Source organism: Perca fluviatilis, chromosome 15 (genome assembly GCF_010015445.1).
Source record: "Perca fluviatilis chromosome 15, GENO_Pfluv_1.0, whole genome shotgun sequence".
Lineage (NCBI taxonomy): Eukaryota > Metazoa > Chordata > Actinopteri > Perciformes > Percidae > Perca > Perca fluviatilis.
Genome location: NC_053126.1, coordinates 26,319,268 through 26,335,901, shown reverse-complemented (window position 1 = coordinate 26,335,901; position 16,634 = coordinate 26,319,268). Strand labels below are relative to the sequence as shown.

The following is a 16,634-nucleotide window of genomic DNA, read 5'->3' as shown; positions in this document are numbered from 1 at the left end:
AACTGAAATAGGAGTAACGAGGCTATTTTTAAAATGTAAGGAGTAGAAAGTACAGACAATTGTGTGAAAATGTTGCTGCTGTCAAACTCCTTTTTTAGTGTCATATGTTGATGTAAAACTAACAGTCTGTGGCATTTGTATTTATTTATTTTTTTATTTTATTTTCTTTGTTATATGCACAGTAAGGAAACATGTTTCCCTGTACAATGAAATTCTTCCTTAGCTGTCCATAGAATGCCAAACAATGTCAAATCTACATTAAAAAAATATACAATTCATACTAGAAATATACAAAATAAAACAATTTTAAAAGGCAGCCATAATATGTTCATAAGTGCACTCTGTTTACAGTTAAATGACAATAAAAAGCTATCCATTTATCTATTCAGCCATTCATCTATCAATCCCTCTATCTATCATCCATCTATCTGTCCATTTATCGGTTTATCTATCCATCTACCTATTCATCTAAGATCTTTCTTTCCACTAAACCTCTTTCTAATTCACCTCATTTCAAGCAGACCGTTCTTCAGACAACATTTGGAAGACACTTTTCAGACCAGCACATATGGTGAGCATTTTGCACCTAACTGATATACGTTGGTAAAATATTTAAAATAAAATCTTTGAAACAATGTATACATTCATGTGACATCCCTGCAGCATACATATCCTGAAAGCCCAGGTTGTCCTGGGAAGAACAAACAAAAAAAGATAACTTGATCGTGCATTACAGGGTTGAGGTTTTACATACATTATTACACAGGGAAACCAGCCAATAAATGGCTTAGTCCCCAGAGAGTTAATTGTGCTTATTGGCTACATATTAAAGCATAGCCCAGGTCCATCAACTGCAGATCAAAGTCTTTTAAACCTTTGCTCATAGTTGGCAAGTGGAATGGCCCGCCTTCTGTGTAAGGACTTCTAAGCCCACAAGTTTCCCCACTGAATCTGGAGAAGTGTGGGTTTATTTTTACTTCCCCTCGTTAGGAAACCCCGGCATGATCTCACACTTGAGGAGGAGAGACAGTGTGTCTGGAAAGTGAAAGTAAAGTTTCCAGGAGGAGAATGGGTCAAATGCGTGATCGGAGCAGACGAACACAGGCATCACCACAGCACGGTAGGTACATTTCCTATTCTTGGATGGGCTTTTCTTTATTCCTCTTACACAAATGTAACGGTTTGTGCACAGAGGGTTTCTGGGGTCTGCGTATTTGTACGCGGTGCAATGCGTGCATGCGCGTAGGCTATCGGCTGGAACACTGTTGGACTGCATTAAATAGGTAATAGAACTGGGAGTTTTACGTGGGTATTCACCAGGGGATAACCTGTATGCCTCAAAAAGGATTACTCATGTACGCATGTAGGCTGACGCCTGTGGGGACATCCACTGCATGACGAGGGAGAGCGAGCCCTCGTTTGGGCCACCTGCACCCTTGTCATTACGCGTCTAGTCACTTCTATAGTTATATGGTCTAAGTGCTTGACACACTACATGCCAATCGCACATAAATTCATGCGTGTGACTGCTCCTCAGACTCATGCAGGTCAGGTTATTATTGGCTAATCCTTAATTCATTTGGAGTCCAGTATCTTGCCCAAGGCCACTTTTTCATGTAGATTCTAGGCCAGGGATCGAACCCCCGACCTTCAGATTTATAGACACGCAGCCTATTGTTTTTATTTTATTTTAAAATTTCTTCCTTCCTTCCTAAGAAAAAAACATTTTCATGACTCCCCTATATTTGTGGTAGGCTATTTTTTATTTAGCAAAGTGATCATTTGCATTCAAGTGGTTTGGGATCAATTTGGCTGCATTTTTCTAGGTTAGATGATTTACGTTTCACCCATTTGTTTGAGAAGTTTTGGCAAAATGCTTTTGTACTTGTCGGATGAGAGAGAGAGAGAGAGAGAGAGAGAGAGAGAGAAGGATCTCTCACTAATGTTGGAGAGGTGCTGACCACAATGAAAATACAAGTGGGAGGGCAGATCATCAGCCACGATGCAAAACATTGATTTTAATAACTTTTATATGACAACTGGTAAAGGATACATTGTTGTCACGCATGGCTACACGTGCGCGACTATCTTTCCAAACACCTAATTGTGTAAGCCTACTTATGCCAAGTCCAGGGTAAATACTGAATAAATGGCCTATAGCTTATAATACATAATATATACATATACAGTAGGCCTACATTTCAAGTCATAAGTTATATAGTCAAATAGTCATATAAGCAACCCATATCAGTCATATCAGTTTCCTTCCAGCCCGGTAGGTATAGCAAATAATAATAATCTTTATTTATAGAGCACTTTTCAAAATCCGCGTTACAAAGTGCTTCACAAAGGCACCAAAAAACAGACATAAGTCATAAAGGTTTTCAAAAGAAAACGGATAAAACAAACAATTTGGTGTATAAAAACCAATGCAATGTAGGAAAAGGTAAGAAAGGAAATTGATGACAGTTCAAATTTGAAATTAGATTTAGATTCATTCTTAGAGTAGAAGTAGACATGAACATTACGACAACACAAGTCTGTAACAATTTGCCCAGGCTATTTAAGGGAGTGTCATGACCTGGCTCAAAGGCACGACAAAATGTGGAGAACACACGTGTTTGCTCAATTAAATCAAATGTATTTAAATAAACAAAGGTAAACGTGCAATCAGTTAATCGGTAATGTGTGTACTGCACGGCTGTGTGTAGGAGTAGCAATGTTAGATTGCAAAAGTAGCTCAACCCAAAGTCCAAACAAACCAAGCAACCTGGAGGAGGGAGAGCGGAAGAGGGACAGCCCAGCCACTCCTGTTTATGGACAAGTGAGAGCAATCAGTTCATCCAGGTGTCGGTCGGTCCTTTATTAGCCAATCCCCAGTTCCCAGCAACCAAAGGGATTTAATAGGTCTTGGGGCCTAGGGGCCGTCACATGAGGCCATTAAAACTGTAGTTAGGGACTGTTCGTTATTTATTTCAGGGGCCACCGGAGGAGTTTTGGCATCTTTAGTCAAAATAGACCTGACCCTCCCTTCACCAGCAATACATGTGTACAATGTGACACACTATAAGCTACAGCCTACTGATTTCAGTGCCAGAAGTTGTCCAAAGTATGACCTACACCGAAAACGGGTATGGGCAATACATTTCACATTTCGATTCTGATTCACAAAGTCCTCCATTTGATTACATTTCCGCCTCCATATTAATTAGGTTAGGGGAATTTCAGTCACAATACCAATTTTGCCTCGATAACAAAAGAGATTCTCAGAGAACGTATGCTGTAGGTTTGTACGAGCAACAAGCAACCCCTCAAATATTTGTTTTTATAATGCGCCAGGTTAATGTTGACGTTTAGAATCGAACCCCAAAACGTTTCTTTAAAGTACTTAACGGGACTAACGGGACAGGTATGCTGTACATCCATGGTGAAAAGTTATATATTAAAAGATTTCAGGACTTTATTAATCGACGACGGAAAAACCACTTTGTTTATACAATATTATTATTATGTCTGCAGTAAAGTACTTCTAAAGGAAGGCCTCCCTTCTCCCGGGTGATACATTCCACCATAATATAACGTGAACATACAGGTGGAAGGTCTCAAAAGTGTGTGTGTGTGTGTGTGTGTGTGTGTGTGTGTGTGTGTGTGTGTGTGTGTGTGTGTGTACGTGCATGTGTGTGCATGCACGTTCGTGCGCATGCCTGTCTTGTTCCAACATGACTGCATATCTCAGATAAAGTAGCTGTACGCATGAAAGGAGTTGTGATGTGACTGCATGAAGTGAACTCAGTGCTTTTAAATGAGTTGACTCAATCAATGACTAGGCCTGCAACAATTATTACATATTTGTCTAACTGTCAATTTCTTTTACGTAATCGCGGTTTCTTATTGTTATCCGCAATTAAGTGCTGATGTTAGGTAAGGTCCTTATGACTGGTGTAAGAAATTTCAAACATTGTGGTTATCTACAATTTTAAGCACTTTTGTCTTTGTTGTAACCAAATGAAGAAGTCGTACACATAGCACTGTATACTGCTACCTATAGGCATGTCTCTACAGTCTTATTAGGAGTGAAATACCGCCTGATTAGTTATTTTGTAGATTGTGCAGCTGAAATTGCCTAGAGACGCTCGGTTGCTATATGACAACAATGGCTTTAAGCCGAGTCTTGAGCAGAAAGCAGAGCAGTAGCCTAACGTTAATCAAAACGTAATTTTCATGTATCAAACTGTGAAATATATTTGTGTAATATGTCAATAACTGGGTGAATAGAATCCTAAATGTTACTAAAAATGTTACAAAAATCCATCTTTTCTCCGACTCGTAGTATTGTGCGACAAAAAGAACGCAACAACCCACGGTAACTCGTTTTTCGACACGGATGTGACGTCACGCTCGAGCTACTAGTCGCGATTACAAAACAAAAAGAACGCACCATTAATCACGTCTGGCTCAACAGGGGATGGTTCTCAAAGTTGTTTAAACAATAAGTCTTCTTGAGCTTCTAACTTTATGCTAAATAACAGACGTGACCTGATTAATTCTTTAGAAGCTAGGTTTTGGGTGAGGCAGTCAAATGCTGATTAGTGTGGTTACTTGATTAGATTTAGCTGCGGGCCCCATTAAACAATGTTTTCAAAACATAGCCTATGGTTTTAACTTTTTACAACCTAACACTGGTAACTGTTGATTTTGTTTAGACGTGCCACATTGTGATTATATAAGTGATTTATTGGTCAGACTGTTGAGCTAAAGCTATGCTATTTCTTGGGGCGTGGTTTACTTCACATGGCTGTGTACCTGTGTTATTACATTACCTGAGTCACATGACGGGAAAAAACCAAAAGCTGTATCCTGGAATTCATCCAAAAGTTGAATTTGTTAAATAAGTTATTCATCAATAAATGTTTTTAGATTTGACTGAAAGAGACAATTACATTGTTAATCGCAATTATTTTCGAGACAATTAATTGCACAGCAACATTTGCAATTGGCCCAGCTCTAATAATGGGCTGGGAGCCTGGATGCCAGCCGAATTTAGCCCCGCCCACAACATTGGAGGTCGGGAAGTTCATATTCGGACTAGAATCTGAGCATGACGACGTCGGGCACTATCTGCCGTGTGCTGAATTGCTGCGGAGCTCTCTGGCGTCCGGCTAAAAATATAAGCTCTGCGTATCTGCTGCGGATTGCCGGAGCTGTGCCGGAGTCGGAACACAGCTGTTCTGCAGCCAGTGGAAATACACACAATGGCCCTCATTTATGAAACGTGCGTACGACCTAAAACAGGCGTAGGACGGGCGTACATGCCGATTCCTACGTAAAGCTCGGCATTTATCAATTTGAACGTGAGCGTAGGCTGCGATAAAATCTCACGTCTGGTCTGAACTCGTGTACGTAAGTTTTCGAGTCAGTGTTGACTTGCGGTGCAGCATATACTCAGTTTAACAGGAGAAGGAGAAGTCATCAGTTGGTCACTTATCAGCAATGGCAGATCTGGCTCTTTTAGAAGACCTCTATGCGCCGGTCTGCAACATTGTTTTTGGCTGTGGGGTTCTGCACAACATCGCGCAGGAAGACACGGTGCCATAAATGTAGCGATGGAGCCAGATGACCCGATGCCCAGAGAGAAGTGTCCAGCACGGCCCCAACCGGGGGCTATACCAAGGAGACAAGATATTATTCCTCGCTTTTAAAAGGTAGACTATAGTGTTATGTTTGGCAATGATATTCAATACAGGAAACATGACTATGCACAACATTTTTATTTATTCTTCAGGTTTTTGTTTCTCTTTCAAGTGAACAATTTATTTACCGAGTTATTTCGGCTTGTTTTTCCAGCCCCTGTGCTGTCAGGAGCAGGGTCGGGGTGGTGGTCCAGCACGGGGGGGGGCGGAGGACACGAGCTCTCCCTCAGCTGCAAAAAAAACACGAGTAAAATAAAAGAAACTCTGCTACCATGTGTTTATTTACATATAAGTAGGCTACACCTACATGTAAGCCTAAGAGATTGCAATAGAAGCCTGTATATTACTATTAGGACTATAGAAAATGTGTCAAGGATGTATAAATTAAATAGGCTAAACTTCAGCTGGAGTCCAATATACTACGGGAACACTGTTGACCGCATCAGTGATCTCTTTCCATCCCGCATTCTTTCTACAGCCTTTAACAACAGTTTTCAGGCTGCCAAAAAGTACACACATTAGTGCAAATGTCCCTGAAAATGTCAGTGACTCAAGTCTGTTCAGTGTGTTCCGTGCCGTCGTCCTTCATTTTGGCCGATTTGACATACAATCGGCGGGGCGGGCACTGCCGGCAATCGGACTCAAATGACCCATCTGATTGGTAGAGTGCTAACCTGGAAACGGGGAGCGGAATAAGCGTGACAAGAGTCTCTCAAAATCTGATGAAAATCTTTTAAACTGACCTTTGTCGATCTGAAATGAAGACAGATTCAGCAACTGCACGGCCTATTTCTCGCTTAAAATGTTTTCAGAGGCACGTTTCGGTGAACTATTTCACTGAAATCTCAATATGAGATCGTATTCCGAACGAGCCGCCATGACAGTATGGCTTTGAATTGCCGGAGAAACCAGACCCACATGACGCGGTCGTCCAATGAGCTGCCGGTTTTCATTTTTGGGCGACAATACAGATTAGCGCCGCCTGCTGTGATGGAGCCGTATTACGTCTTGTCGCTTTGGTGTGTTCCGAAGCACTTTTTCTGACCAACTCGGTGAGACTGATCAGTCCAACTGCCTTTTCTGCCGAGGGTCGGCCGTCTGGTCAGTGTGTCTGGTGCTTTACAGTTTGAGAGAAACGGGGAATTTGGAGCGTCAAAGAGAGAGCTGGGCAACATATCGATATTAGACTAATATGGTCTTAGATTTTGGATATGGTAATATCGTAATATGGCATAAGTGTTGTCTTTTCCTGGTTTAAAGGCTGCATTACAGTAAAGTGATGTCATTTTCTGAACTTACCAGACTGACGTAACTGTTCTATTATTTGCCTTTACCCACTTAGTCATTATATCCACATTACAGATGATTATTTATCAAAAATCTCATTGTGTAAATATTTTGTGAAAGCACCAATAGTCAACACTACAATACCGTTGCGGTATTGATATTGAGGTATTTGGCCAAAAATATCGTGATATTTGATTTTCTCCATATCGCCCAGCCCTAATCAAAGAATTTCTGATACATTTCAGGCCCCATCTTTTGGTGAAAATGTCTTTATTTATGTGAAAGAAAACACAACATTCTGGTAACAACTCAAAATATAATTGGAATATAATGCAGTAAAGGGGATTTCGCATCTGACTACACGTAACCACAAAGTCCTGGGGTGACTTTCAGGAATTGCTGCCAATTGAATTATAAATTTGGCCTGTTCTTGCACAGTGTATGGAACCCTGATCTATAGACTACATATATTAATAATACGTCATAAACGGCAGGCATTAGGGCACTCGGGGACAGCTTCGATATACCAGACCTATATGATAAGATTTAACAGAACTATATATTATATCCAAACAAGCCTTAGTGATAAAGTTGAAGATTATATATAAATATTAATATAAAACACTTAGCTGTCTGCCATTTCCCTCTGAAAACAGACGGTTTCCCCCCAGAGTGGCGAGGACCTGTATTTGTACCGGGTTGGACCGGGTTGGCACGGTTCCGGCGCGTTGCCCTCTACTGGACCCAATTCAGTACATAGATCCAAGAGCTGAGCTTTAGGGAATTTAAATCGGCATATTAGCCAGTCATCGTGATGGTCCCTGAAGTCTCTTTCTCTCCTGATTCTTCCATTAGCGTAGTCCTCCTGCAGGGCCAGCAGTGCCATCATGCAGCATTACGCACGGGGTCACCGCAGTATTTATATGTTTATAGCAATTTGTGATTGTTAACACCTTGCTAAAATCACAGCATCAACTAGTGGTATCCCCCACCCCGAGTTGCAATCTGAAGACGAAAGAATGTGTAATAGGCAAACCCACTTTTCTTCATGCAGGTTTTTTTATGAACAGTATTAAAGTTCGGACTGATAACGAGGACATTAAGGGTAACGATAGCGCGAGAGCTTAACGGCTGTATTTTCAGACTTTGACATTTGATGATATATGCACAGTATTAAAGACAGATATTTAGTTATTTACAGTGTTCTGCCGTTATCTAATAGTATTTGATGCTATCCTGTATGCCATGCAGTTGGGCCATCCCCTCCTCCTGCGCTCCGTAGCGGACAATGTGACGGTGAGACAGCGCCGATTACATATTAAGAACACATTTTTATTTAAGATTTGACTTGGAGGTGTTTATGGAACAGTTATCACTCAGTACAAGCGCAAATAACACTGCTGGATTTAATCTTCATGGTAATGTGGATGATATGGAGTGAAAAAATGTGCGCATCAATAGTAGAAAATATTACGAGTAATCTTATTCCCATTTACTTTCCGCAGTCTGACTTCAGTTCACCACCTCACCATTTGCGTCGCCAATTCCTATTTTGTCTCCAAAATGTGCGTACGCATGGGTCAGAGTTTGCGTGGAGGACTGCACATTCTCCCGTCAAGTTTGTTTTTTATAAATCACAACCTTTTGCGTGGGAAGTGGCGTACGCACATTTTCAGCCCCGTTTTGTGTGTATGCCACGTTTATAAATGAGACCCCAGTTCATTTGATATGTTTGAAAAGGGCATAACGGTAACTTTTTTTCCCCAAGGAGCAAAATTTTCTCCAGAGTTGAAGTGAGTTAAGTCCCTTTCCGACCGGAGGGATTTTTGCAGATCCAAGAACATAACTTTCCAATAACTGACTGGACCAATTTGGGTCTTATTTTTTCCTCTGGCCACAGTTCCTCTAACTCTTTCAGCTCCTATTTCCGGGCAGGGTCTTTTCCCTTTCCCGCATCACTGTTTAGCATGCCTTCTACTTTTGTAAACAGGTCTTTTATCTATCTTCATCTTTGCACTCTAAAGTTTGCTGTGTTGTTTTACTTTGATATAAATAAAATATTTAATAGAAAAGTGGGTTAGTACAGTTATTTGTACATGCACACATGAAGGTAGGCCTCCCTGCTGGATTAAAAAGAGCAGCAACCGGTTAAATGGCTGTGGCGTCCTAACAAAATATTGTGGTGGTTAGATGGCTGTTATAATAACAAAAGGTCTTTTGTGTTCACACAGCCATCTAATCACTCCTGTTGACATTCTTGTGCAATGTTTGTGAATTTATCACAAAAGGTCTCCACTGTCATTCAGACAACTTTGAACTCCCTTACCCCTCTTACCAGTTCATGCCACTTGGCCTGTGCGAATGCAAATGGAAAAACTGGTTTTGGGGGAGAGTAGTTAGTAGAACTGTTTAGAAGTGGACTGTTCAACGTTCCTGTAACTACTTGTTCATAAGAGAGGCTTTACATAAGGTAATTGCTATTACTGTACGATAGTGTTATGAATACAAAACGTTATGAAGTGTAATGTTTTCTATTTTGAAATATTGATCAATACCAGAACTACCCAGAACGATATAAACAGCCACGCTATTACATTTTATTTTCAGACTCAAAATAGCACTTCGCCGACACTTGCTGCACTTGTTGTTTTTAGTTGTCTGTATCTGTGTCTAGCCCACGCTAATGTCCTGCACGTGTGTTTCTGTCTTCATGTGCCGTTACTGTGTCCTATGTTCCATCTTTCTGCAGAACAGGAACCGGCTGGAAACCATTAATTAAACGGAGTCAGGCCTGTTTAAACTATAACATATTTATTGTGTTTTTTGTTTTCTTTACAAGACAGATGAGCACAACAACAAAAAACTGAACAGACAACATGCACAAACAGCGCACACAAACGGAACAATCACACACAGTGCATCCACCACCGCCCCCCTCCCCACAACAAAAGGATCACAACCGTTATGTTAAATTAACACAAAACCGAGATGAAAATAGTAGTATACAGACAAATTCTGCATCCATATACACATATGATGCACTAGAATACTAAAATGATATATGTGCACATGAGCACGCCTTTACACAATAATTAATAAACATAACATATGAATAGATAAATTATAAAATAAAAAAAGAGGGGCACAGCCACAGTAACAAATCAGTTCATCACTCCATCACTTTGTGTTTTAAATTGTAACTTAATTTTACTTTTAATCCTTTCCTGTTTAATAAATGAAATGAATAAATTGTCAGTGATGTTGAATATACAGCAGTGGTGTGAGGGGCCGACCCTACAGTTCGACATGCATGTGAACCGCGGATCCATTGCAAATTTAACCATAATCGTGTGAAATATAGTTTAACTGCAGCTGTTAACGTGAATGTGGCGCAGCAGAGTTTCTCTACTTGTGGCATCCTTGCACGGACCGCAAGTATATATATATATATATATATATACTCGCCTTAAAGATTATTAGGAACACCTGTAAGATTTCTCCTTAATGCAATTATCTAATCAACCAATCGCATTGCAGCTGTTTCAATGCATTTAGGGGTGTGGTCCAGGTCAGAACAATCTCCTGAACTCCAAACTGAATGTCAGAATGGGAAAGAACGGTTATCTAAGCAACTTTGAGCGTGGCATGGTTGTTGGTACCAGACCGGCTGGTTTGAGTATTTCCCAATCTGCTCGGTTACTGGGATTTTCGCGCACAACCATTTTTAGGGTTTACAAAGAATGGTCTGAAAAAGTAAAAACATCCAGTATGCTGCAGTCCTGGGGGGCAAAAATGCCTTGTTGATGATATAGGTCAGAGGAGAATGGGCCGACTGATTCCAGCTGATAGAAGATCAACTTTGACTCAAATAACCACTTATTACAACCAAGGTATGCAGCAAAGCATTTGTGAAGCCACAACACGAACAACCTTGAGGCAGATGGGCTATACCAGCAGAAGACCCCACCGGGTACCACTCATCTCCACTAAAAATAGGAAAATGAGGTTACAATTTGCACGAGCTCACCAAAATTGGACAGTTGAAGACTGTAAAAATGTTGTCTGGTCTGATGAGTCTCAATTTCTGTTGAGACATTCAGATGGTAGAATCAGATCAGAATTTGGCGTAAACAGAATGAGAACATGGATCCTTAATGCCTTGTTACCACTGGGCAGGCTGGTGGTGGTGGTGTTATGGTGTGGGGAATGTTTTCTTGGCACACTTTAGGCCCCTTAGTACCAATTGGGCATTGTTTAAATGCCACAGCCTACCTGAGCATTGTTTTTGACCATGTCCATCCCTTTATGACCACCATGTACTCATCCTCTGATGGCTACTTCCAGCAAGATAATGCACCATGTCACAAAGCTTGAATCATTTCAAATTGGTTTCTTGAACGTGACAATGAGTTCACTGTGCTAAAATGGCCCCCACAGTCACCAGATCTCAACCCAATAGAACATCTTTGGGATGTGGTGGAACGGCAGATTCGTGCCCTGGATGTGCATCCCACAAATCTCCATCAACTGCAAGATGCTATCCTCTCAATATGGGCCAACATTTCTAAAGAATGCTTCCAGCACCTTGTTGAATCAATGCCACGAAGAATTAACGCAGTTCTGAAGGTGAAAGGGGGTCAAACACGGCATTAGTAGGGTGTTCCTAATAATCCTTTAGGTGATATATATATATATATATATATATATATATCCTTTAATTGCTTCTGTAACTATATATATATAGTTGTAAATGTCACCACTGTGTGAGATTTTCCTGACCACCGGGAGTGGGAGTCAATAGGCTTGGTCCCAAATAGGGCCGTGACTGGATGGATTTCAATAGCAATGCCTAAAGCGTCGCTAAGTCATGTAAATACCGCCTCAGCCCCAGTACATGTGTATTAAGCTAGCTGGAGCACTGACATTTTTCGCATAACAGATCTAGAGAGGGGAACAATTTTGCCAGTTTCACCCTGGAGAAATGCAATATGTGAACAATTTTAAATTTTAGCAAGCCGTGTCTGGAGCATGGTGAAGAAACGTGCACCAGTCTCAGAATTTTGGTCCATTCATCATCTGAAAAAGTGAAGCCCAGCTCCTCTTCCCAAAATGCTCTTATGTTAGCTGCTGTCTGTGGGTTTATGCCGCTTATGAAGGTGTAAATGAGGGAGATGGCGCCTCTATGTGGCATTGCTATGGCCATTAATTCATCCAGTGGTATTGGGGTTGCCAAATGGGGAAAAGCTTGATAATTATGTTGAACAAAATGTCTTATCTGAACATAGTGGAAATTGTCAGAGGCCTTAAGGTTAAATTTTTCTGAGAGCAAAGAGGCAAATACCCCATCTATGTTAAGGTCTTGTATGTAGCAGATGTCATTTAAATGCCAAGCTCTGAAAGCCAGGTCGAGCTTTGTAAACAAGTGATTATGCAGTAGTGGTGCCCTGAAGGAGATGCCATGTAAGTTAAAATGTTTTCTAAATTGTGCCCAAATCCTGAGAGAATGAATTACAACTGGATTGTTAATGTTCATCTTTGTAGCAGACTTTTGGTGTGCAGTGGCAAGGGAGTAGGCTGGAGTGAAATTGTTTTCCATCCTAACACAGCTTGGTGCCCTATCTCCCTGTCTGTGTGCCCTCCATCCTAGGATTTTCTGTATATTGCATGCCCAATAGTAATGTAGAAGGTTCGGTAAGGCCATCGCCCCCTCCTTTTTTGTTCTTTGTAGATAAGGCTTCTTGATCCTGGGATGTTTATCAGCCCACATTAATTTATATATGGCTGTATCTAGCTCTTTGAATTTGTTCAAGGGAATACAAATTGGAATATTTTGAAAAAGATGGAGAAAGCGGGGAACAATGTTTATTTTGACTAGGTTAATATGCCCCACCATAGACATAGGGGTAGTCCTCCACCTCTCCATGTCTTGCTTACATTTCTCAATCAAGGGGCAGAAGTTGCTTTTAAATAATTGGTTATATGACCGAGTGACTGTAAAACCCAGATATTAAAATTTTGAGGACACAGTCTTGAAAGGTAAATTTGGTGTCTGCTTTTTAAGAGCTGCATTGTTGACAGGGAACAATTTGCTCTTTTCCAGGTTAAGTTTATAGCCAGAGAGTTTTCAAATTGTTCCAGAATGTTGAGAATGGCTGGTACAGATATGTCTGGGTCTGTTATGAAAAGCAGAATATCATCAGCATAGGCTGAAATTTTGTGAGATAGCCCTCTCTAATAATACCCTTAAAAGTCATACAGCTCCAAAATGCCATGGCCAAAGGTTCAAGGAAAATATCAAAAAGCAGGGGTGAGAGAGGGCATCCTTGTCTGGTTCGTTAAAAAAATCGTGGGGAGGAAGCGTACCGGAAGAACCCACACAGACCACGAGAGAACATGCAAACTCCACACAGAAAGGCGGAACGGCAGATGCGACCACAACCTTCTTGCTGTGAGGCGACAGTGCTAACCACCGCACCACCGTGTCCCCTGAAGAGGGAAATATTCAGAGGATATATCGTTGGTGCGTACTGAGGCCAGATGGTTAGAGTATAATAATTTTACCCAGGATATAAAGTTTGAGCCGAATCCAAATTTTTTGAATGTTTCAAAAAGAAAAACCCACTCCACCCTATCAAATGCCTTCTCCACGTCTAGTGACAAGACCAGTTCAGGTGCCTCCACGGTTTCCCTAGTAAAAATGATGTCAAAGATCCTGCGGGTGTGAGAGGCGGAATGTCTACCCCAAATGAATCCAGTTTGATCCGGTGACATGAGAGAGGGGAGGATCCTCTCAAGACACCTAGCAAGACCCTTGGCGATAATTTAGCTAGAAATAGCGGCCTGAATTTCATCTTGTGTCAGAGGGCGTTCTAAATCCACCCTATCATACTCATTAAGTACTGGAAAGTCTAGGTTTTGGAAAAACACTGCTATACTCTCAAGATTTGGGTTGCATTCAGAAGTGTAAATGTTACTATAATAATTGACAAATATGGCATTAATCTTTTTTTGTTCAGTGGTAAAGTTCCCAGACAGGTCTTTAATTTTTGATATGTCATGAAGTGTAAGACATAGTAATTTTCCGACCTTGTCGCCCTGCTCATAAACCAGGTGGCCTCTTCAGTAGATGCCAGGTCAAACATGCTTTGCAATTTTAGCCTTCTCTGATATAAGTCCGGAGAGGGAGATGTGGTATGTTGCATGTCTAGATGTTTGATTTAGTTTGATAGGTCAGATAGCGTACTTAAACAAAGTTTTTTTTATTGTGGGCAGCAAAGCTGATAATATGGCCCAGAAACGCTTTAAGTGTTTCCCAGAGAGTTCCAAATGTGGTCTCCCCTGAGGAGTTTGTGCCCATACATACCTGTATATGTCCTTTAATTGCTTCTGTAAACTCTTGGTCGGACAACATGAGTGGATTTAAGCACCAGTTTTTGTGTGGTACAGGGAAGTCAGTGAAATGTAAGTGAAATGAAACGGGGGCATGGTCTGAGATAATGAAACTGTGATAGATTGTCTGTCTAACCGAGGGAATTAACTTGGTGTCAAGTAGAAAAAAATCGATTCGGGGTAGGTCTGTTGTATTGTTTGGATTTGCAAATCTCCAGGGATCAAATAGACTGTATTCCTCCATTAAATGTTTGATAGCTGTGGCTGTTTTAGACAGGGGAATAGCCTTTGGTGAGGATCGGTCCAGAGCAGGTTCTACAGCACAATTAAAATCTCCCCCTATTATGAGGAGGTGGCTGTCAACATTCGGGAGGGTGGAGAAAAGTTTGTTTATGAAATCACAGTCGTCCCAATTGGGAGCATACACACAGGCCAAAACGACCTGCTTGTTACACAATTGCCCGGCTGCTATAACAAATCTGCCATCTTTATTTGGTATGACTACTTCGCTAACCCAAGGTATACCGTTCCGTATGGTAATGGCTGTCCCTCTAGCCCTTGCATTAAACCCAGAGTGGATGATGTCTCCTATCCAATTCCTTTTCATTTTGAGGGCCTCAGTTATGTGCAAGTGGGTTTCTTGGACAAAGGTTATGTCAGCTTTGAGTTCTGCAAGATGAGCGAACACCTTATTCCTTTTGACTGGGTTATTCAGGCCCTTCACGTTCCACGTGATGAACTGTATATCTCTAGTGCTACTCATCCTTTAAGGTTAACTTTACTTCTAAGTTCAGTGGGAATACCAAAATAAAATGAGAGGGGAAAAAGAGAAATAAAAAATTAAAATAAAAAACACAAAAGGAAGCTTGCCCCACAGTCTAGCTAGACTATCTGTCCAATCGGAGCTTTTTGTTGCACGACTAAAACGACTTTTAAACGTGCACACGTTCCACCAAAACAAGTTCCTTCACGATGTTATTTTGCAGCGGCACCGTGGCTCCGTCCGGCGTTTAGCGACGCCCATGCCGATTGTGATTGGTTTAGAGAAATGCCAATAAACCAGAGCAAGTTTTTCTCCCATCCCGGACTGCTGTGTGGACTAGCCAGTCAGACTAGGTGTAATTTTTCCGTGATGTCACACACACACACACACACACACACACACTTTTATATTTGTGTTAAGCTTTCGTGTTTGTGTTGTGGCTTCTGTATTCGTGTTGAACCGTCTCGGCCACCGTAATGATCCCCCTGGTTCTTCTCTTTAACTCTGATGTAGTTTCCCAGTCTCCTACAGTATGAAGGGGACATGTTGGGGGTGTCGTGGCAGCTCATCATTGTCTGGTTCAATCCCTGTCTGTTGAGCAGAAACGCTCATGTGCTGATGCGCCCCACAGAGATAGACGCAAGGCGCTATGGGAAAGAAGACCACACCCGGCTGACATTTTACTGAACTGTGAGAATGAACCAGAGTTTGCGGTTTTCTCTCGTTTGGAGGGCGCGTCTCTCGTTTGTTGTCTGTGTCACAGGTGATCAGCCTATCAGCAGAGACGTGAAGGTTTCTGGTTGGATTCCCTCTGTGGCTAACTTTACTGTGGGTCGATGAAGTTGCTCTTGCCATCACCTTTGTTTCTGATATTTGGTCCTCAACCTTGATTCCTCCCCTGTGTTTTGTTCTGAAACTCTCCTGAAGCTGAAGTTCATCATCATACTGTAGATATTTATGAGGATTTCACTGCCAGTAGTTTCACAGCCTTTTAAAAATGTACTTGTTGGCAAGAGTCATCTTACATATTCCACTACTGTTGGTGCTCCAGACATTTCGACAGTTAAATATGAATTATATAGTAATTATTGCTGCTCATGCCTCATGGAAAGCATCTTTTCTGCAAGCCTGAAAAACACATTACAGGAATTATTTATTAGTTTGCTTTTGTAGCATGGTCCATTTTGAAGGGGTGTAATGTATTTTTTATTTTTTTATTTTACATTTGTATTGCCTCACCAGGCATGGCTTCCTGAAACCGCTTTATTAGTGAAACAACTATTCATGATATAAGTGTAGTTCCCCTTGAAAATTAAATTTAATTAGCATAAGGCATTTAAACACACAATAGGCTCGTTCGAGATGAGCCAGGTCTGTGCAGAATCAATCACCGGTGATCGCCGCCCGTTGCATTCTGGTTAACAGGCACGTGCACGCATACTGTAGACATCTAAAGGGGCTTGAGCAGCGGCCTTTTTTCCTCCACCAGAGAAAGTGTCCTTTTT

At 41.3% G+C, this 16,634-nt stretch overlaps 1 protein-coding gene across 1 annotated transcript in view; it reads left to right on the top strand.

The window, feature by feature from the left end:
* Positions 1-913: 913 nt before the first annotated feature.
* LOC120574692 overlaps positions 914-16,634 on the top strand; it is a 38,600-nt gene continuing 22,879 nt past the window's right edge. Inside the window, exon 1 of the mRNA XM_039825048.1 lies at positions 914-1,120. The gene's annotated coding sequence lies outside the window, so the exon portion shown is untranslated. The remainder of the gene's footprint in view (positions 1,121-16,634) is intronic.